The sequence below is a fragment of the Crinia signifera genome, chromosome 3, assembly GCF_055691185.1.
Source record: "Crinia signifera chromosome 3, ASM5569118v1, whole genome shotgun sequence".
Lineage (NCBI taxonomy): Eukaryota > Metazoa > Chordata > Amphibia > Anura > Myobatrachidae > Crinia > Crinia signifera.
Genome location: NC_139219.1, coordinates 208,617,122 through 208,639,904, shown reverse-complemented (window position 1 = coordinate 208,639,904; position 22,783 = coordinate 208,617,122). Strand labels below are relative to the sequence as shown.

At 44.1% G+C, this 22,783-nt stretch overlaps 1 long non-coding RNA gene across 1 annotated transcript in view; it reads right to left on the bottom strand.

The window, feature by feature from the left end:
* LOC146062641 (uncharacterized) overlaps positions 1 to 19,979 on the bottom strand; it is a 53,623-nt gene extending 33,644 nt beyond the window's left edge. Inside the window, exon 1 of the long non-coding RNA XR_014471438.1 lies at positions 19,811 to 19,979. This is a non-coding gene — a long non-coding RNA (uncharacterized LOC146062641). The remainder of the gene's footprint in view (positions 1 to 19,810) is intronic.
* Between the last annotated feature and the right edge of the window lie 2,804 nt (positions 19,980 to 22,783).

Here is a 22,783-nt window from a genome sequence, read left to right as displayed (position 1 = left end):
TAAATTTCCCCCAGGGTGTCTGTGACCAGGTTGCATCATGTGCTTTGCCAGGGTTCTTTCCATTGACTCAGCCCATTGTGCACATCAAGAGCAGCAGCATGGCTAAGCCAGGCTCTCACTGTCCCCGCTCTGTGTTGACAGGGTATCCGGACTCATGATAGATTGACTCTAGGTCGACAGTCATAAGATCGACCACTATTTGTCGACAGTCAGAAGGTCGACGGGGTCAAAAGGTTCACAGTCAAAAGGTTGATAAGGTCCAAAGGTTGACAGTCAAAAGGTCGACAGGGTGAAAAGGTCAACAGTCAATAGGTAGATAGAATTTTTTCCCGACATGATCAAAAGGTCGACCTGCATTTTTTGACAAAATGTTGAGCTGGCATGTGAGGACAGGCGGTATTTCATACCCTAACATCCACTACGGCGTGGAGGGAGACTATAATAGTGTGCTGAGCACAGCGAGACACCGAGCCCGAAGCATGGCGAGTGTAGCAACACTTAGACAGTGTCCATGTCAACAGACACAAAAACATGGACATTTATTTATTAACAGTTTCTTATATAGCGCACACATATTCCGTAGAGCTTTACAGAGAATATTTGAACATTCACATCAGTCCCTGCCCCAGTGGTGCTTACAATCTATATTCCCTACCACATGTACACGCACACACAGACATTCTAGGGTATAACTGTTAGGAGCCAATTAGCCTACCAGTATAGTTTTGGGATTGTGGGAAGAAACCAGAATACCCAGAGGAAACCCACGCAAGTACGGGGAGAATATACAAACTCTGCACAGTTAGAGCGATGGTGGGAATTGAACCCATGACCTCAGTGCTGTGAGGCAGTAATGCTAACCATTACACCATCCGTGATACCCCAATGTACACTGCTCAAAAAATAAAGGGAGAGACTTACGGTCCCGATGTGAGCGGCCGCAGTGAACGAGACCTCCACTGAATCCCCGGTTCCAGCCACCCTCCTGTACTCCCAGGCGACCGTAGAGTCAAGTGACCGGCTCCGCTGGCACCCTAGAGCAGACGCGCTGATTACAGTGCTGCACGACCGTGGCGTTTGAGCACGCAGCCATGCACATTGCTGGACACCGGGCTTCCCCTCAGCCTCAGCACACAGCCGTCACCTCTGAGCGCCGGGACCCGGCAGCACACACTACACACCCCTCCACGCAGCTCCGGTGGCGGATCCAGAGATTCCTCTATCCGCAGATGCCGAGGGGGTCACAAAAACAGCAGGATCAGAGGACACAGTCCGGCGCCAGGTCTCAGTCTCAGACTCGCTCCAAGATGGCCGCTGCACCTGACACGCAGGGAGACTCTATGTCCCAGGTACTGTTCTCACAGCCCTCTGACACCATTGAGGGCTCCCCTGTAACATACTCAGAGGTAGTTAAGGCTATACAGGAGACAATGGGTCCTCTGATAGAGGCACAAGCAGCCAAGTTTAATATTGCCATACAAGATGTCACAGCACAGCTGAAGCAGGTGGCCCACATGCAACACACTACTGACTGCAGAGTAGGGGAGCTCTTTCATGATGTGGCCACACTCAAAGGTTCTTCCTGTACCCTTCAGCAAACTTGCTATGAGCTGCAGAACAAGATCGACGACCTTGAAAACAGACCAAGAAGGAACAACCTAAGAATTGTGGCCTGGATGAATCTATCAAGGGTCCTGACCAGTGTTCCCTCTAAGCTGTGCGCGCGTGCACGCGCACACAACTCGACGAGCGTGCGCACAGACATTACAACTGAGCGCACAAAGCAGCTGTGGTCCCTTTTTGCAGTTGTGGACTCAATTAATGTGTGTTTCACCCATTAACTACATTGTGTGCTGTGTTTTGAATGTTTTTGAAGTAAAGTTAACACAAATGCTGAACGTCATTTTCCAGTTATATATGTGACGCACAAAAATTTTAATTTCCTTCCAAAGTTGCACAGCCAAAATCTTTTGCCGCACACAGCCTTCGTAAAATTAGAGGGAACATTGGTCCTGACCTGTATAAGTTCCTACAAATTTCTCTGCCTGACATGCTTGAGATCTCGGACCAATGCAGAGACATGGTGGTTGAGAGGGCACACCGCTTGGGCCCAGTATGCACTGCATGTGGGAACAGACCGAGGGTTGTGATATTCAGATGCCTGAACTGGTACTTATGTAATATCTGGGCTCCCGTTTTTCTTATGAGACCGCGTCCCCTCGCGGGGCTCGCTGCACTCACCACGCTTCGGGCACGGTGGCTCGCTGCGCTCGCCACACTATATAAAATCAACTCCATGCGTAATTGGATAGTAGGGGTATGAAAAAATGGGGTGCATTTAACATGGGAGCCCAGATAATACATAAGTACCAAAATTTGCATTGCTGTACCCGGCCCGACTGAGAGTATTTGAAGGGGATACTGTTAAAGATTTTACATCTGCCGCGGACGCCGACAGCTACCTTACAGGACAAGCTGGCGACATTGCTGCTGGTTCTGACTGTCAGGAAGCACCAGAGGCTGCCAAATGACCAGAGAGGGTAAACTTAAGTTTTGCTATGAGGATGAGTGAGATGTTAGCTTGATAAATGACACCTGTCTATGTCTATATTCATGCTTTCTTCAGTTCATGTTTTGATATACCGTATTTTTCGGACTATAAGACGCACCTGACCATAAGACGCACCTAGTTTTTAGAGTAGGAAAACAGGGAAAAAAATATTCTGAACCAAATAGTGTAATAATTGAGATGAAGATTGCAATCTAATTCTTCTGGTCAGTTTTTATGAACATGAAGTTAGCAGGGGTTTTGAGTACTGAAAGTGGGTATATTAAAGGCAGGAACAACTGCGCTCCACTTATCACTTCTAAGTGAAAACAAAGAAATTCATCAGTTATTTATGTACAAATCAAAGCAGAGTAGTGTGGGCTGAGTGACAGTAACATTGCACTTTATAGAGCATACACATAGACACACACACATAAGAGCCAGCATACACATAGACACACACACACACACACACACACACACACACACACACACACACACACACACACTGTAGACAGTATTGTAGACACAGACCCAGTGGTTCCCCGCATCCAGGCTCTCAGCTAACGCTGCCCACGGTGCACTCCTGTGTATGGAGGTGGGGAGCAGGGGAGTCACATGGTTGCCGGCTCTGCTGCTAGGCTCTGAGATGCGGGCGCTCTGCTGCCGCTCTCTCAGATGTCAGGCTCTGCTGCTGCGCTCTGAGATGTCGGGCTCTGCTGCCACGCTCTGAGATGACAGCTCAGCAGCAGTATCCAGGATCAGGCACTTACCCGCACACTCTATCTGGGCTCTCCCACCCAGCGCCGTGGGAGCGCTGCCCCTTACGTAAGCGCCATGTAAGCTCCAGCTGTCTGCTTCACATGTCATATTCGGTCCATAAGACGCACATAGTTTTTCTCACACATTTTGGGGGAGAAAAAGTGCGTCTTATGGTCCGAAAAATATGGTATATTTAATAAGGTTTAGAAGTAAAGGGCCTCATACATCAGCAATTAATTGTGACAATTTTCAGATATGGAGATGATTGCCACAATTAATTTTAGATGTGTGGGCTCCCCCTTTTGGCAATCCCAATCAAAATCGCCAATCGATTGCTTAATCAGGTTTTTAAACATGTTTAATAATATGGTATTATCTGCAGATCTTTTTTATATGTGTGGGCATTCCCAATTCGTCTTCTTCATCTATTTACATTATGAACAGCAATCGATTGGGCAATTTCCAGATATGAAGATACAATCTTTAGATGGAAAAATCTGCCGATCACTGAAATAAATCTGTAATGTGTGGGCAAAGTCAGATAGATTGTAAAATCCATTTATCTGGCCCAAAAATCCCTGTATCTGGAAATCCATAAATTGTGATTGCTGATGTATGGGGCCCTTAAGGCCTACTTTTGAAATGTATTTTGGTTTCAAAGAAGCTCTATGGGATTGCTGGGGTGTTTTTTTTTGGGGGGGGGGGGTTGCTAGGGGGATCATTCGGCTGGGGGGTGTTTTGTACGGAAGTATCTAATTTGACTATTTCTGGCTATCATGCTGGCTTTTAACCAGCAGTGGCAGTCCATATTTCATGTTTGTCTTTTATCTTCCCTAAGTTTGTCTTTTCCTTCCTTATGTGTTCTCCCTTTGATTGTTTAGGGCAGACATGTCCAACGTTGGCCCTCCAGGTGTTTTGAAACTACACATCCCAGCATGCTTTGCAATAGTTTTAGCATTCTCTAATAGCAAAACTGTGGCAAAGCATGCTGGGATGTGTAGTTTCACAACATCTGGAGGGCCAACGTTGGATATGCCTGGTTTAGGGTGTGAGAGGTTATCCAGAGTGATTACATAAGATGTCAACTCTTAAATTGGGCACATTAAATGTGGGCGGTTTCAATACTCCTGCAAAATGCAGGAAGATATTAATGAAATATCACTAGACATAGCCTTCCTCCCGGAGACCCACCTTGTACCCCGAGAAGTACTGAAGCTCAATATGCTACAATGGACAGTGATGGCTTCTGCATCACTTAACTCTAAATCTCGAGGGGTGGTGATCCTTATCAGGAACGCTATTGATTATAGAATCATATCAACAGAGGTTGATGAGGAGGGCAGATATGTGATTGTAAATGTAACTATTCACGGTGTTTCGTATATATTGTGCAATATTTATGCTCCCAATACTAATCCCAGGGAGTTCTATACATCCCTGGTTGCCAAACTTGATTCATTGGGGACCCAAACGCTGATACTGGGGGGGGACTTCAATGTAGTGGCATCAAATACACTGGATAGAAGTACACCTACATCAAGACGCAATCGTCACCCCGATGATACTATAATATCTCTACGTGACTGATTCCAATTAGTGTATTCTTGGAGGGCATGTTATCCTGTAGATAATGATTTTACCTGCCTGTCTGCAGCGCATGGTACCCTCTCCAGAATCGATTATATTTTGATCTCCCGTCACCTGTTCCCCAGAGTGGCTGACGCGAGGATTGAGACAATTAGCCTCTCTGATCATGCCTTGTGCTGGTTGCAATTTGCCACCCAGGTTGATAAAGGACCGATCCGCCAATGGTGCTTTCCGGCCTACCTGGTAAACTCCATTCAGTTTAGATCCATGCTGGAGGCGGCATGGATGGACGACAAGCACAATCATGCAGAATTAGAAACAACAGACCCGTTGCTATTCTGGCAGACGTCTAAGGCCGTACTGAGAGGATATATAATATCATTATGGAGGCGCAAGCTAGATTAACCCAATCCTTTACTAATTTTAAAAAGAATCCGACAGAGAGTAATAAATCCTCTTATTATAAGGATAAAACGACATTTGATAACATCCTAACAGGCATAGAGACTAAATTTAGTTTCCATAAAAAACAGCAAGTTCCATTGTTTTGGAAATAAGACAGGGAGATTGCTGTCACATTTATAGTTGGGAAGGCGCCCTCCCACGATTGTGAAATCCATTCGGGATTCGAATGGAATTCTGAGAAAAACTAATGCTGATATTGCAAAGGTGTTCTATGACTTCTATTCATCTCTTTACTCCGCCCCCTTAGTGGATGTTGAGGCCAAAGACAGGTTCTGGGCCAATCTCACAATCCATGGTCTCACAGAAGCACAAAGAGAATCCTTGGTTTCCCCAATCTCATCTGGGGAAATCCAGAGTACTATAACTGGGCTCAAAACAGGAAAATCCCGGATGGGTTTGCTAACGAATACAGGTTGAGTATCCCGTATCCAAAATGCTCGGGACCAGGAGAATTTTGGATAACGGATTAGTCCGTATTTTGGAATATTTTAATATTTCAATTATGTATTTTGAAGTATCTTGCATTTATGCTGTATAAACACATCAAACACATGAAATGCACACAAATATATTTTATTTGTTCAAAAAACAAGGTTTCAAAACATGAAACAAAATTTGTGTATATCTCAGATATTGAATTTGAATGTCAAGCAATCATTTTCTTGTACATATATATAGTGCTAGTTACATATCATGTCCTCAGCAGTGCTGCTACAAATGTCCCCAGTGAGTTTTTAGCAAAAAAAAATTTTTTTTTGCACTTTCTGGAATGTATGGTTTTCGGAATAATTCGGATAACGGATATTCGGATACGGGATACTCAAACTGTACTTTAAAATATTATCCCCAAATTAGGCTCCCCTTTAGCGGCAATGTTTAACGCGGTCATGTCTGGAAAGGCTCTCCCTACCTATTTCAATTCAGCGATTATACGCATCCTACCTAAACCCGGTAGAGATGTGGAGGATCCAAGCTCCTATCGACCTATATCGCTGTAAAACACAGACTATAAAATTTTCACAAAAGTCCTCTCTGACAGGCTTAAGTTAATACTCCCACACCTGGTACACCCAGACCAGTCTGGGTTTATATGGGGACGCCAGTCGATAGTAAATATTCCTAAACTTTTAGCAGTTATGGAATGGCTCAAAGTTCACCCCTCCACGGAGCAGAATGTGGTTCTCTCCCTGGGTGCGGAGAAAGCTTTTGACCTAATTACATGGGATCATGTGTTTGAGACATTGCTCAGATTTGGTGTCCCTCCCCAATTTACCGTTCTCCTTAGAATATTATATACTGATCCAGCCACTCAAATACGTAACAACGGATTCCTTTCACAACCGTTCTATATACAACGGGGCACTAGACAGGGATGCCCGTTATCCCCATTGCTTTTTGCCCTAGCTCTGGAGCCCCTGGCCATAGCACTGAGAGCATCCACCACATGTACTGGCATTAAAATTGGCGGGGAGGAGGCCAAATTGGCTCTCTTCGCCGACGATATGCTGCTCTTCGCTCAAACCCAAATGTCGATATGATGGAAATAATATCCCTAACAGAGCAAGTCGGCTCTTTCTCAGGCTTTAGAGTCTACACCAAATCTGAGTTGATGATCCTCACAGGCCACAATAGCGCGCTCTCAATGGGCTCCCCACTATCTCAGTTCTCCATAGTGAAATGCACAATCAAGTATTTAGGTGTCCGCATACCTCCATCTATAACAGAAATTTATTCTGCAAATTTTCATACTGTAATAGCAGAGATCCCTGCCCTCCTCCATAGATGGACCACTCTCAATCTTTCAATGGTGGGTCAGGCAGCGGTTATTAAAAGCATTGCGTTCCCTAAATTAGCATATCTACTGCAAATGATACCAATGTCCCTTTCCAGACATGACTGTTCCTTAGTCAATACTATTTTCTCTATATTTTTATGGGCTGACAAAAAAACGAAAGTAGCGTATGCAAAGTTGCAACTTCCCAGGTCTGAGGGAGGGCTCAACATCCCTGATGCTTCAGCATTTAGCAGAGCAGTTAGCTTTCGATACATAACAGATTGGTTCTGGAGTCACTCCATATTCACAAATTGTGCTATTGAAGAGGCATTGTTTGCCCCCCTACTCACTAGCAGCGTTAATACACACCCCCAAGAGAATGATCAAATAAGATATACTTAATAATATTTTATTCAAAGACACATATATGGCCTGGATATATACTAATAAAAAACTGTGAAGGTCCTCCCAAGTCTCTCGCTTTATTACATTCTGGGGTAATTCCCGGTTCACCCTGGGATTGGATAACCCCCAGTTCCTGGTTTGGAAAAAGGCGGGCTTGTCTGCAATCCGGGACGTCCAGATGGAGCGCCTCTCAATATTGCCGCCAGCTCGCCTTGGCGGAGGTTCTGGCATTCCGATTTTCTTCTTGCGCTGCTGTCCACCAAGGGCCGTGGGCGCACAACATGCAATACAATCCACCACCACTGGGTGGCTAATGCTCCATCAAGCTAGCGTCGGAGTGCTATACTGTAATGTGCCAATGGAATCCCGCCATTCGCCGTACAGAGCACGCTTACAGTATGAGACGCTCGTGCGTAATGGGACGCTTGTACGGAATGAGATGCTCGTGAACATCGCTGTGTAGTGTAATGATCCTATACAAATATTTACCTTCACGTTCACGTAGTTGATGCTGAATATTTTCAACTGTTGGTACTGTGCATAATGTGTATGCAGCTGAAGTCAACCGCCTCCTCCCCTTCCCCCCAGGGGTGGAGGGGGTCGACTTGACCTGAATACAGTACATTACTTTACAATATCTCCAGCAGTGCTAATCCATGAAGGGACCGTCTGAAGCGACTGTGTCTGAATTAATGGGTCATTCTAGTCAATTGGGAAAAATGTGTCTATTTTGTCTATTTTGCACCCTGATATATCCTAGAGACTTGAGACTGGTAAGCCAAGAGGAGACTCTTGGCTTACAGAGGAGACTAAGTAGTAGTTTATATGACATCAGGAAGGGAAGCGGCAAGCATCCGTAGTTAGGGCCCCCTCCAATTGTCCACCTAATGCAACTCATTACTACTGAGTACCGCAAATAGGAGATCCTGTATAGAGAGTCTAAATTTTTTTTATGTTTTTGCATCCAAGGACTTAGGGAGGAGCATTGATCTGTCCCCATTAAACTTATATTGCTATCACTTATAGCTGTTACAGCAGAGTACAAAAAAAAGCTGTTTGTGCTACTAAATACAAAGTGCTATTGAGTAGCAAGTGCTAGTGTACTTACTGCCTAAATAGGAAAAACTCTATGGATGGGCTAGGAACAATGTTTTTTATTGTTATTATAATTATTATTGTGCCTTGGGGGTTAGTTTGGGAAATACAGAACCAGCGCAATAGTGCCACCCAAACTGTAAACTGTATTATACAGAATAACAGAATAAGCCAAAATTACTATATAATGCCATTTTTACTGCCCTTGAAATGGCATTATGACATTAATGCATTATGCAATTAATGTTAATTAATTGAAATCTAAAGGAACTGTGTAGTAATAAAGGCAGCACTGCTGCAATTATTAACAACCCGATGTATAAATCCAATACATATTTACATTTGTCAGAAAATATCCCTGCTATGTACTAAATTTGAACAGGGTAAAGATAACTGCTGTACCTGTGAGCTATTCCCCGCCATTTTGGAGGAGTCTTTCTCATGTGTACAGAGCCAGTATCTGCCCCCTGATGGAGGCTGCAGGATAATTGTCAGAAAATCTCTCTCCTGAGAGTAAGCATCCATGGACTCAATGTATGCATGCACGGAAGTGTGTCTTTCCAAAAGCGCCACCAGTAGTTGTCTTTCACCAATAGCCAAGTAATAAATATAATTAATAACTGTCCTTGAGAAATATATTATGAATCCTCTCCAATCATATAACTTTAGATCTGAAAATAACTCCAAAGAAAGAGATAATAGTGCAACACTGTTTAGACACCATAGATCTTTTTATATTTTCAATTTTCCACTCACATGTACAGGTATTCTAGAAAGGTAAAGCATATGAATCCACTTGAAAATGGATAGCCTTAATTTTTCTTCCCCTTTAGAGGAAATATCTCAAACATAGAAGGACATAGTGCAATATTGTTTGCAAATATAAACAAAATTTATTCCAAGAATGCACTCACATGAAATAAAACATTAAAAGCATATCACCAAATTTTTGGTAAAGAAGGTCCCCAAGAGGTATCCACCACGCAAGACTGGTATCCTATGCTGTTATTGGGGCAGTAAGTCGGGTTTCAGTCCCAGAAACTTTCCCCTGTAGTTACGCCTGGTTAGGAATTTCCACCGCAGTCAGAGTCCTCTGGGTCCTCAAAACGGACTAGTGATTCTTGATTCTTTGTCATAATCCGCGTTGATGATACAAATGGGTACATTTACTAAGATCGGAGTTCTATTGAAGATGGGTTGTGACCCACAACATTCGACCATGGAAGCCCAAATGTACCTGTAAGGGTTCTGGGAGTGTCCCCGCCAAACCTAACTCTGTTGCCTCTCACTGTAGTCAACGGACGTGTGCAGGGCTAGGCTTCGCCTGTACCCATCCCGGCTGTAAGGGCGAATTAGGTCTGCCCAGACTCCTTTACAGGCAGGTCTTATGTACAGACAACACGTCCGCCGAGGCCAGGAGAGAGCAAGGGGACAAACTAACTACTGCCCACAAGAAATGGGGAACTCCCAGTAACCCCAGGGGAGCAACAATGATCAGGAGATGAGACACTATAAAAATGAATGCACCGGTACCTATAGTGCCAATACAGGGTGCAGGTGTAACAATACACTGAGGTATAATAAGCAACTGAAACAATGCCGAACAATGATCTGGTGGGTAATCCCCAACTTATCTGTAAGATGTACACAGCAGGGAAGTAGGGACACCACATCATAGACTGGCAGGACAACCCAGAACGGGTACACTGGATTGCAGGGATGACACTCTGGTTACACGGCACGCCAAACAGGCTGGACAGGCGAGGGTTAACTACCGGGAACCGGGAACACTCTGGATACAAGAGGCTATGACAGACCGGCAGGAACACAGCAAGACTGGAGTCCAGAATGAAACATGAGGCTAACAAGACAGTATAACTGGCAGGGCTACACAGGTCCAAATCCTTTATCAAGGCTTCTGGTAATTAGCGCAGCTGTGATCTCCAAGCTAGCAGCCTGATAATTACATACCTGTGCCCAACTGACACATTATTGAGAGAGCTGCAATGGCACAGGCTGACCAGTGGAGGCCACCAGCGAGTAAACACAACACAAGCTGAAATGATCCCATGCCAAGCAAGGCAGATAGGAGTCATAACTGATGACTCCTAACAGTACCCTTGAAGGCTCACTTTGCTCACAACACCGTATGGCGTACGTCATGCCTGGTGCTGGTTACTAAAGTCTGTAGATGGTGGCATAGATAGTAACAGTTCTATGTCACCAACCTTGCTCCTCCCACTGGCATTGCCTATCACATGTGGTGTTGGTTACTAAAGTCAGTAGATGGTGGCATAGATAGTAACAGTTCTATGTCACCAACCTTGCTCCTCCCACTGACATTGCATATCACATGTTTGGCTGTCAAAGGTCCTTTAGCTCACTAGGATCTAGCAACTCACTAGGATCTGCAAGGTTATGCACCTCGGGAGGCATAACCAGTGTGCTAGTTACAACCTAAGCGGGGAGGCATTGGGTATTTCAGTACTTGAAAAGGATCTAGGAGTCCAAATAGATAACAAGCTGGGGTGTAGTGCTCAATGTCACATAGCAACAAAAAAGGCCAACAGAATTCTAGCATGTATTAAAAGGGGTATGGAAACTAGGGCTCAAAAGTAATTATGCCACTGTACAAGGCATTGGTTAGACCTCACCTTGAATATAGAGTACAGTTCTGGGCCCCACACTATAAAAAGGACATCATAGAATTGGAAAAAACCCAAAGAAGAGCAACTAAGCTAATCAGGGAATGGAGAATTTAAAATACGAGGAGAGATTGAGCACTTTGGGACAATTTACACTGGAGAAGAGACGTTTAAGGGGGGACATGCTCAACATGTACAAATATATCAGGGGCCAATATAAGGAACTGTCAAGCACCCTTTTTACTGCAAGAAAGGAATCTAGGACACGAGGGCACGAATTTAGACTAGAAGAAAGAAGATTTCGTTTCCTCAAAAGAAAAAATTTCTTTAGTCAGAACAGTCAAACTGTGGAACTCTCTCCCTGGAGAAGTGGTGTCGGCAGACACAATAAATACATTCAAAATAAGGCTGGACAAACATTTATTGGATAAAAACATCCAACGGTACTAATAAGAATCATATTCTGTAATTTACAAGGAATAAGCTATTAAAACCTAGGTTGAACTCGAGGGACGCAAGTCTTTATTCAGCCTTATCTACTATGTAACTATGGGCCTTATTCTGGTTAGGTCGGTGAAAAGTACGTAGGTCCGTCTCATCGTACGTTTTCCATACGCTCGCGGTGAGCGTAAGTCCGCCCACAGAACAGCCGCACACGGAGGGTCACAAACAAAGACAATGAGGAGTGACGTACACTTGAGCATACGTACGGACGGATCTCCCTCTTAGCCACCGATACCTGACGTACAGCGTACGCCAAAGTGCATGGACGGATCTCGTCCGTTTTCACACCGACACCTTCTGTATATCTGAGCGTACGCCACAGTGCAAGTAGAAATTGAGTCCTAAAACATCATTGTTGCATCATTGAAGTGGTTTATGTGTATTTTTCCTAAGAAAAAACTGGTATGTTTGTGTTACAGTGAAAAAGTTGACACATGTCAACTTCTGTGAATTGAGTGTCCTGCTTTTTAAAGTATACAAAAACACTTTCTGAATGGGTGTAGATGGTTATAAAATAACTACCTTGACATATATAAGCAGGTCTTAGAATGAATATTACCTAAAATTAAGCCAACCTTTACATGTTGAGAAGTGTAGAAAGATAAGGTTCCAATGTGTTTGAGGGCTGTGTGTGGCTTGCAGGTAGTGAAATAATGGTTTTCACTTAATAGCCTGCAGCATTGCTTATTACATTCAGGTGTAGTAATCAGCGTTAATTAGCAGACCCAGGTGTCCGCTCTCATACGGTATCTTTAGGGGTGGTCTGGAGCTATCTTTGGCGTCCGCCTGTTTTTGGGCCAAAATGCACGGTGCGCTCGCCAATCGAGGCGGTTGCGGCACCGTGCATTTTGTGTGCACACCCCCGTGTACGCCCATGTTTACGCCCAGTTTTCCTCATTATTCCGGCCGCTCCCCTAAAAACACCCACTTGCCGCCCACAATGACCATGCTCTTGCGGACAGGTTTTTTCGCACAAAGAGACCCGTCCGTGAGCGGTGTGAGGTCGCCGCACATGCGCATTGCGGAAGCTACGCATGCGCAGATAAAAAAAAACACACACAATCCGCCCACCAAGGGGCCCACCGTACCAAGCAGAATAACCCCCTATGTAACTATGGAAAGAGCGTCTTCAGCCTGCCGTCTCTCTGCTTTGTATACCTTTGCTGAGTGGGTTCCGCCAGCCCTAGTAAATGGCACATTGATTGTGCCGAACATATTAAACTGAGGACAGAAATCTAATCTTAAGTGTTTAGGAAGACAATGGATGCTCAGTAAAAGCTCTTTTCTAAGACGTTTTACAGCTCAGAGAGGAATACACATACAGCACCATAGCACAATGCAAATATGCTAAATGTTTTCATAAGGCAACAGAATAACAGCTGGGATGTAGATTCTCAGTAACAGATCAGCAGACACCTCTGCAATTGGTATACAGTCATTTAGTCTACAGCATGTTGGTCGACAAGCATTGGGTCGACACCATTAAGTCAACATGGTTCTAGGTCGACATGGGTTAAGGTCAACATGGGCCTAGGTCGACATGAGTTTAGGTTGACAGGTCATTAAGTCGACACAAGCATTAGGTCAACAGTGTCTAGGTCGACAATCAAAATGTCGACATGTGGGTTTTCCACTGTTGTTTTAACCAACATGTGCCGACAGGTGGTATTTCCTGGTCTACCTTCCACTAGGGCGCGGTGGGAGAATAAAATAATGTGCAGAGCGCAGCGAGGCACCGTGCAGTGTGTTGCACTTTAAACTGTGTCCATGTCAACTGTGTAGACATTTGGGTGAAAAAACTGTGAAAAACCCCATGTCGACCTGTTGACTGTCGACCTAATGCTTGTGTCAACCTAATGACCTGTTGACCTAAACCTATGTCGACCTATACCCATGTCGAGCTTGTCCCATGTCGACCTAGAACCATGTTGACCTTTCCCCATGTCGACCTAATGCTTGTTGACCAACATGCTGTAGACCAAATGATCCCAACCCCTGCAATCTACCCTGGATGTGCAAAGTACATGATTTCATCCCTCATGCTCTAAAGGCTATTTGAGGTCTTTTACACAGAGTCTACTCCACTTTTGACAACTGCAGTTCATTCATTGTGTAGCTTTTCTTGGGGAATGATTAACAACCTTGTTACTTGTTCACAACAATTTGTATTGAGTTAATTCTCCTTTCTATGGGAGATGGATAGAAAGCTATCACCTGTCACTGTAAGACATTGACCTAGATTGTTTTCACTTGCTATGCCATTTCACAGCTTTTCTTTCAGTCATTCGAGTTGCTTTGGTGCCGTTTTTATTACAGCTCAGCTATTTCAAAGAAATATCATATTACTGCTGACTGCTGCTTATATGACACATTATTAATTTTTTGCTGACTTAATAATGAGGACAGTCACTGACACTATTGTATAATAACTTCTTATTCACTTCTAAACATCTAAAATGGACAAATACCACAAAACTTTTTTAGTTACGGCACAAAGGAATATAGGTGTGACACTATGGGCCTTATTCTAGTTCACTCTTTCTGACAAAATCCTTCAAAAGGAGCCCAAACACGCTCCGTTGTGGTTCGGCTCCGTTCTGTACTATGCAATGCGCGCTCCCGCGCATCACATAGTACGGTACAAAAAGTATGTGCTGCACATACTTTTTGTACTAGCTACACATCGTATCGGATCGCAGTGCATGCACAATGCATGCACAAGGCATGCAATCCGATACAATGTGTACTTTAAAAGTACATAACGGAGCCGCAAAACGGAGCGTGTATGGGCTCCTTTAGACCATGTGCACTGGAGGGGGGCAGATGTAAAATGTGCAGAGAGAATTAGATTTGGGTGAGTTATTTTGTTTCTGTGCAGGGTAAATACTGGCTGCTTTATTTTTACACTGCAATATAGATCTCACTTTGAATTAAAACCCCACCCAAATCTAATTCTCTCTGCACAAGTTACATCTGCCCCCCTGCAGTGCACATGGTTTTGTCCATCTAAGAAGGATTTTGTCAGAAAGAGTGAACTAGAATAAGGCCCTATGTAACTAGTTAACAATATAGTAAAACAATGTGAATTGGTAATCTGAATTAGAGAATTTGTTATGGACAAAGTTTCCAAGGAAAATACTGTATTTGTTAATGTCATACTTAGGGGATATTCAATTATCACGGTATATAACAGCAGTTACTGGATTCCCACAGGCCTATCTAATTAGCCCCTGAACGCCAGCACTTATCGGGATTAGGTTTTGTGTGCCTCAGCAGCCCTTTTTGCACGGATATAGCAACTTATCCTAGACCCAAGGGCGTAACTACCATAGGTGCAAGGGGTGCAGCTGCTCTGGGGCCCAGAGCTGAAGGGGGCCCATCTTTACCATCTAAGTAATATGTTTCACATGCATTTATCACCATTAGTTGCTAAATAGGGGGCCCTTACAAACTTTTGCTATGGGGCCTACAAATATCTAGTTACGCCCCTGCCTAGACCCCGGTATTTATATATATATCTATATTTATTGTGGAAGAGGCAGCATCTCTCCACGGGCCAGCTGTACTAAGCTTGAAAAGTGATAAAATGGAGAGTAATAAACCACCAACCAATCAGCTCCTGCCTGCCATGTCACATGCTGTGTTTGAAAAATGTCAGGTAGCAGCTGGTTGGTTGGTGGTTTATCACTCTCCATTGTATCACTTTCCAGGGATATACTTTAGTATATCTCGCCCCACATGAGAGTAATGTGTTGGATCTAGACCAGTTTTTGAAAGCATCGACATCAGCAGGGTTGTGCAATCAGCATAGGGTACATGTTCTTGATGGTGGATTAGCTGCCCCAGTGATAGTCCGGAGTGTGGTCTATGGTAGGGACCACGGGAGTATTTGGAAGAGTCTGTACTCCACTTGCATGTGAAAATGACCTGGTATGCTGTGACCTGCTAACCAAAATAAAAACCAAAGACCTCATTTGAGTCCAGTGTACAGATGGAGCCGGCCTTGGTCTTGCAGGAGCTGGCCAGCTCTCGCCAGCAGCCGGCTCTCGCCAGGGGCGCTCACGTGTGCCCCGTGGCTATGGAGCTTTCTCTGGTGCCCCTCGCCGCACTCCATCTGTATGTGCTCCTTTTCACATTTGGCACCTGAACAGGGACACATTTCAGCTTGAAATTACATACAACAGAGAACTGTGTGTAAGACAACAACTTGCATTTAAACTGGCAAGTTTTTTCCCCCTGGTTCCACATTGTGCAGCTGGCTTAGAAGCCAGGAAAAGGTTTTCCCTTGAGATACAGTATGTTGGGAGTCCCCCATGACAGCTGCTGAGCAGCGGTGAATAAATGTGTCTATTCCCACAGGCAGGGGGCTGGGGGCATGGCTAGAGGCTCACAGAGCCTCTGGGCCATGCCCCCATAGCAACAAAATGGGAGCATGGCCTCACGGGAAGACACGATTATATACCATGCCCCTCTCCTGATAGCCACACCCCCTAATTTTCGGTCATGTGCATTTGGCACGCGACTGTGTCCCTCTTCAAGATGCTGCAAAGTTGGAAGGTATGCTCCTGGAGAGGGTCATGTTGGGAGGCATGCATGTAGGGCAACACATACCTCCCAACTGTCACGATTCCGTCGGGACAGTCCCGATTTTCGGGTCCTGTCCCGACGTCCCACCCGCGGCAGGCATTGTCCCGCTGCGGGGGGTGGCAGTTGGGAGACCCCCCAATCTAGTAGAATAGACGCTGTGCGCATGCGCACAGCGTCTATTCTCGTATGAAAATGAGGTCGCGGCTAATTAGCATAAGACGCGCCCTCATTTGCATACGCCCCGCCCCCTTTTCGGGCGCTCGTGCGGCTTCGCCGCGCGAGTGTCCCTATTTCATCCGGACACAAGTTGGGAGGTATGGCAACATGATCTGGTTGCTAAACAGCAAGCTCTAGTCTAGATGTTGTATGAGGGGCAGCAGAAGATGTCAGCTGGACAGCAAGTTCATATGCAGATGTTCCATGAGGAGTTTAAAGAGCTGAGAAAAGGGGGGCAGGAGCGAGAGAAACTACTAAAGCTCACTTCAGCTTTTGACATTGAGGTATTCCTGTGGACATTTCAGCACCTGGAATGGCCTGCAGAGGAATGTTTAACAGAGGCACATGTGGATATGGCTGTGGAAAGGTACGTTCCTATCCTGATCTAAAGAAAACTATACTTGACAGGATTGGAGTGATGTGCCCCAGCAAAGCCCAAGCGTTCCATGATTTATGGCTGGAGGGCTCTGAGCCTCCCAGGATTTAACTGGCCAAATTAGCCTGGCCAAGGCCTGGTTGCAGCCGGATAAAAACTCTGAAATACAAATTGTGGAGATAGTCGCACTGGACCAGGCAATGTAGACCGCTTGGTACAGCAGTGGGATGTTATCACAGGCTCATTTGAAATGTTGCCCCTAGAGCTGCTCCACTAACCAAATGTCTTAAAAAAACAGTCCCAAGACAAGATAATATGGTCTAGACTAGTGAAAGCTGCTTGGCAGGATTTAAGATGAGCTTTGTGTACAGAGCCTGTCTTGCAATCTCCCGACTTTAACAAACAATTTGTGTCACAGACATATACCTCTGGAACGGGATTAGGAGAAGCCTATCCTCTACTTTAGTCATAAATTACTGCCCAGAGAGTGCAAGTAGTCAACTGTAGAGCAGGAGTGCTTAGCAACTAAGTGGGCAGATTAATCCTTGAGATATTATTTGTTGGGACGAAATTTTTGTTGGTCACAGAGCATGCACCCTTACAATGGATGCATACAAACAAATATGTGAAAGCTCATGTGACCTGTTGATTTCTGGCCTTGCAGCCATTTAAGTTGGAGGTGAGACATTGTCCGGGGGAACAGCACCTCAATGCTGATTCCCTTTCCAGGAGGTTTGCATGTCCTGATCTTCCAAGCAACCCTATGTTGAAGCTATGGGAGGAAGAATGCGAGGTCCCTGGAAAGTAGTGGAGGGCTGTGTAACACCAGTAGATAACACCAGGCAGATAACATCAATAGAGGTGGGCAAGGCAAAGAGTTTGCCTGAAATTTTAGCAGCTTCACCAGGGTGGTTGAAGCTAAGAGGGGAGGAGTGTGGCAGAGACAACCTCTATCCACATGAGAGTAATATGGAGGATCCAGACTAGGAAGCAGTAGCATCAGCAGCGTTGTGTAATCAGCAGCACATGTGCTCTCCTGATATAAGTGTTTCCAGGGCAGAGGGTAAATGCAAAAGCTTCAAAAGCTCGTCTGCTGCCTTCTGTATTTGTGCAAGTGTGAGAAAGAGGTGTAGTTTCACTCTCTGCCAGCAGATGGCAGAGTTTCGGAGACTCACAGACACTAGACGTATATATCTATAAATATATATATCTATATCTATATATATATATATATATAAATAAATATATACAGTATACTGTATTTATTTCTTCCAAAGTAATTGTAATCCTTGCTTAAAGAACTAATATATTTATTGCCATAAGCTTTGCTGAACACTCATTTGTAGAGTCATTTATAATTTTTAGGATTAGAACAGCATTTTTTATAATGCTGATTTGACAAAACTATCTTCTAGGAATAACACATTATTTTTCATGGTCCATATGAGCAGACAGCAGAGAGCACCTTGTACTTTACACCTTTAGCAAGATTTTTTAGTATATAAAAAGAACAGATTGTAGTCACATTTGTAGATGTCAGTTCTAAAGCAGAGTTAAATCTGTGATTGCAACCACAACTTAATCCGGATTCGGTATGAAATTCCGACAGGGTCAAAATCCTGAATGGGTCAAAATACCGACATGGACAAAATCCCGACATGGACAAAATCCCAACATTTAAAATCCCGACAGGGTCAAAGTCCCGACATTTAAAATCCCGACAGGGTCAAAATCCTGACATATAGAATGTACAGGTGAAACAGTCTACATGCCTTTCGGTCGACAGGTGTGAGGTCGACATGGGTTTTTTCACTGTTTTTTTACCTGAATGTCGACACAGTCGACATGGACACAGTTGCAAGTGAACCGCAGCCCCTCGCATCACTCGCTTCGCTCGCAATGCTTCGGGCACGGTGCCTCGCTGCGCTTGGCACACTATTTTATTCTCCCACCACGCCGTAGTGGATGGTAGGGCATGAAATACCGCCTGTCGGCACATGTCGGTTCAAAAAACAGTGAAAAAACCCATGTCGACCGAATGGCATGTAGACTGTTTCACTTGTACATTCTATATGTCGGGATTTTGACCCTGTCGGGATTTTAAATGTCGGGATTTTGAACATGTCGGGATTTTAAATGTCGGGATTTTGTCCATGTCGGGATTTTGTCCTTGTCGGTATTTGGACCCATTCGGGATTTTGACCTTCGGGATTTTGACTGCATCCTCTTAATCTAAGTACATATAAAGTATGATATCATACCTCCCAACTTTTCATTCTTGGCCAGCAGGATGCTTGAGTGTGCTGGAGGTGTGTGTCAAAATTGGGGGCATGGCGTCATGATCAGTGGGTGTGGGCTATCATGGTAGCGGTCCTACAAAAAACTCTCCATTTTCACAACTGTGGGGGGCATGGTCAGAGCTGTGAGAGCTGTGACCCTGTACTTCTCTTCAGTAAATATATACTGTGTGTGTGTATATATATATATATATATATATTATACTCTATATATATTTATATGTATATAGATAAGTATGTATATATGTATATACAGGCATAAAAGGAATTAAAATGCACACAATTTATCTATATATATATATATATATATATATATATATATATATATAAATATATATATATATATATATATATATATATATATAGGGTCAATGAATCAGGCGGCACTCACGGATTTGCAAAACGTGAACAAACTTATTTATTCATCCAACATGTTTCGGGCACTCGGCCCGTCCTCAGGGATAAACAACAGTGACTTTACAACACACTTATATTCTGTAACAAGTGAAAAACTCCCTCCACCTGATCAATTAGCGCCGCCCCTCTTACCTGTGTTCACCAGATTGTGTCCCTGCTTCCGCCCACCTCCAGCATGTGTCTGCCTGTATTCTGCCATTGAGGGGGCTGTACTTCCGCTGTGGTTCAGCTGGATAGCCAAGCCTCTCTCTGGATTCCACAGGGAGGTCAGTTGCTAGGTGACCATACAAACATTAGAAACGTGATCTACAAGAGAAATAATTCATGTGATGAATACAAATACATTAAAAACGTGCAATAAGAGGCTGTGTAACAACCATTTAAGAGGCAATATAATGCCAGTGCTGGGTGTAAAACAAAATAAATGTAATACATAAAAAATGCATACATTAAAATACATAAAATAATGAATAGACAATAGACAATTTTTAAAAATCTGCAGAGGGATGCTGCATCTATTGGGTTCCATGTGACTAAACAGTTTTTATATATTTATGTTTTTATTTTATTTTATGTTGTTATTAATCCAAAAGATTATCACTATGGTAGCCTGATACAGCATTGTATATCTTACTTATAGATGTGTGCATCCACTGATGGTAGGCTGTAAATTTGAGCAATATATTTTTAAAGAAATTATCATATTAGATACTGATTTATCATGGATATATCCTAGATTAAAGAACTTGTTACCCTACAGGACATAAAATGCCTATAGGAAATGGTACAATCCATGTTGCTCGTTCAGCCCCTTGGGTGCGAGAGTGTCGAGCTGGTGTATCCACCTCGCCTCCGCCTGCAGGAGCTGTTTCTTTCTATTGCCACCTCTTGCTGGGACAGGTATGTGGTCTATAATTTTAGATCTTATACTGGACAAGTTGTGCTTTCTTTCTGCACAATGTCGTGCCACTGGTTGTTCGCTCTGGCCAGAGGCTAATGCTTGCCTTATGGCAAGGCGGTGGTTCGCCATCCTTTCTTTAAATTGACACTCTGTCTTGCCCACGTAGTAAAGTCCACATGGACAAGACAGAATGTACACAACATACCGGCTGGAACAAGTGACAGAGTGCTGGATTTTAAATTTTCTACCTGTGTGTGGGTGACTCACCGTATCTCCTGTAATCATGGAGCTACAGGTCGTGCACCCCACACATTTGTAGCATCCCTTGGGGTGAGATAAAAAGTGGCTAGGTTTGCTGATTTTAGTTAGCTTGGCTATGTCGTTCTTTACTAACAAATCTGCCAAATTTTTGCCTCTTTTGTAGGCTGGCATGATCTGTGTGTTGTGCAGACTTTTGAGATCTCTGTCAGAGGTTATCAGGGGCCATAATTTCTTAACTTTTTTTGTGGTCTCACAGCTGCCCATGGCATGCTGTGTGACCCAAGGAATCCTGGCGCCTAATTCTTTTTTGGTACTAATGGTGTTTAAAGCAGTTTCCCGCGAGGTGTTAAGAACCTTCTCTTTAATTTTGGACAACTCTTTCTTTTTGTATCCCCTTTCTTCAAACCTGGCCTGCATGGCATCCAATTCAATGTGTACTTGGGCTTCCTCACTTACTATCCTCCGTACTCTTAGCATTTGCGAGTAGGGCAACCCCTCACGCAGTGCTCTAGGGTGACAACTTTCATATCTGAGGAGGGTGTTGCGGTCAGTTTCCTTGATGTACAAGGAGGTCTCAATGTGGTTGTTTTTGAGATTAATTTTTACATCTAAAAAATTAATGACCTCTTTACTCATGTTGTACGTGACTTTGACTGGGTGGATCAAAGCGTTGTGTGTTTCAAAAATGCTTTTTAGCTCATCTATGCTGCCCCTCCAAAAGATGAGCAGGTCATCTATATATCTGCGGAATAAAAGTACTTTGTTCACGTATGGGGCTCCGTAGATTAACTGTTGGTCCACCTCATTCATGTAGGCGTTGGCGTAGGATGGGGCCACATTGGATCCCATCGCTACGCCAAGCCGCTGGCCATATACCACACCGTTGAACAAAAAATAATTACGATTTAGTACCAAATGCAGTAGATCCATGAAGAAAGGGATAGGCGGGCCTTTGTACATTGCATTATTGCTGATGAGGTTCTCCACAGCTCGCATCCCTTCTGTGTGGGGGATGCATGTGTAGAGCCCTGTAACATCAGCGCTACACATGACTACATCATCAGGGATGGTACCTAAGGCATTGAGCAATTCCAATAAGTGATTAGTGTCCTTAAGGTACGAATTTGTTTGTTGTACGCATGGATTTAATATAGCGTCTAGATAAGTGGACACAGACTGGAACAAGGAACCCCTGGCTGAAATTATAGGCCTGCCAGGGGGCTTGTCCAGGCACTTATGTACCTTAGGTAACATATATAATAGAGGAGTGATGGGATATTCAGTGCTCAATGCCCTGCCCAACTCACCCGAAATGATGCCGTCACGTGTGGCTACGCCAATTAAATTGTCCAACTCTTTTTTATAGACCTGAGTGGGGTCTTTGCGCAAAACTTCATATACCTGTGTATCTGCTAATTGTCGCATGCATTCAGTGACTTAGTCTGATAAGTCCTGCACAACCACTGACCCACCTTTATCTGCCTTGTGGATCACGATATCTGTCCTGGCTTTAAGTCCCTTCAAGGCTTCTCTCTCTTGCCCCGATAAATTGTTGCGCTGTAAGTCAGCGGGGGCAGGTGTGGCTTGACCTGCAGCCTCCATCATACGTATAAAGGTCTTTATTGATGGATTGGAAACCTGGGGATCGAATGTTGATTTGGGCAATAATTTCTTTAATTGGGCTGGTAGCATGGGCAGCTGTGAGACCACAAAAAAAGTTAAGAAATTATGGCCCCTGATAACCTCTGACAGAGATCTCAAAAGTCTGCACAACACACAGATCATGCCAGCCTACAAAAGAGGCAGAAATTTGGCAGATTTGTTAGTAAAGAACGACAAGCTAACTAAAATCAGCAAACCTAGCCACTTTTTATCTCGCCCCAAGGGATGCTACAAATGTGTGGGGTGCACGACCTGTAGCTCCATGATTACAGGAGATACGG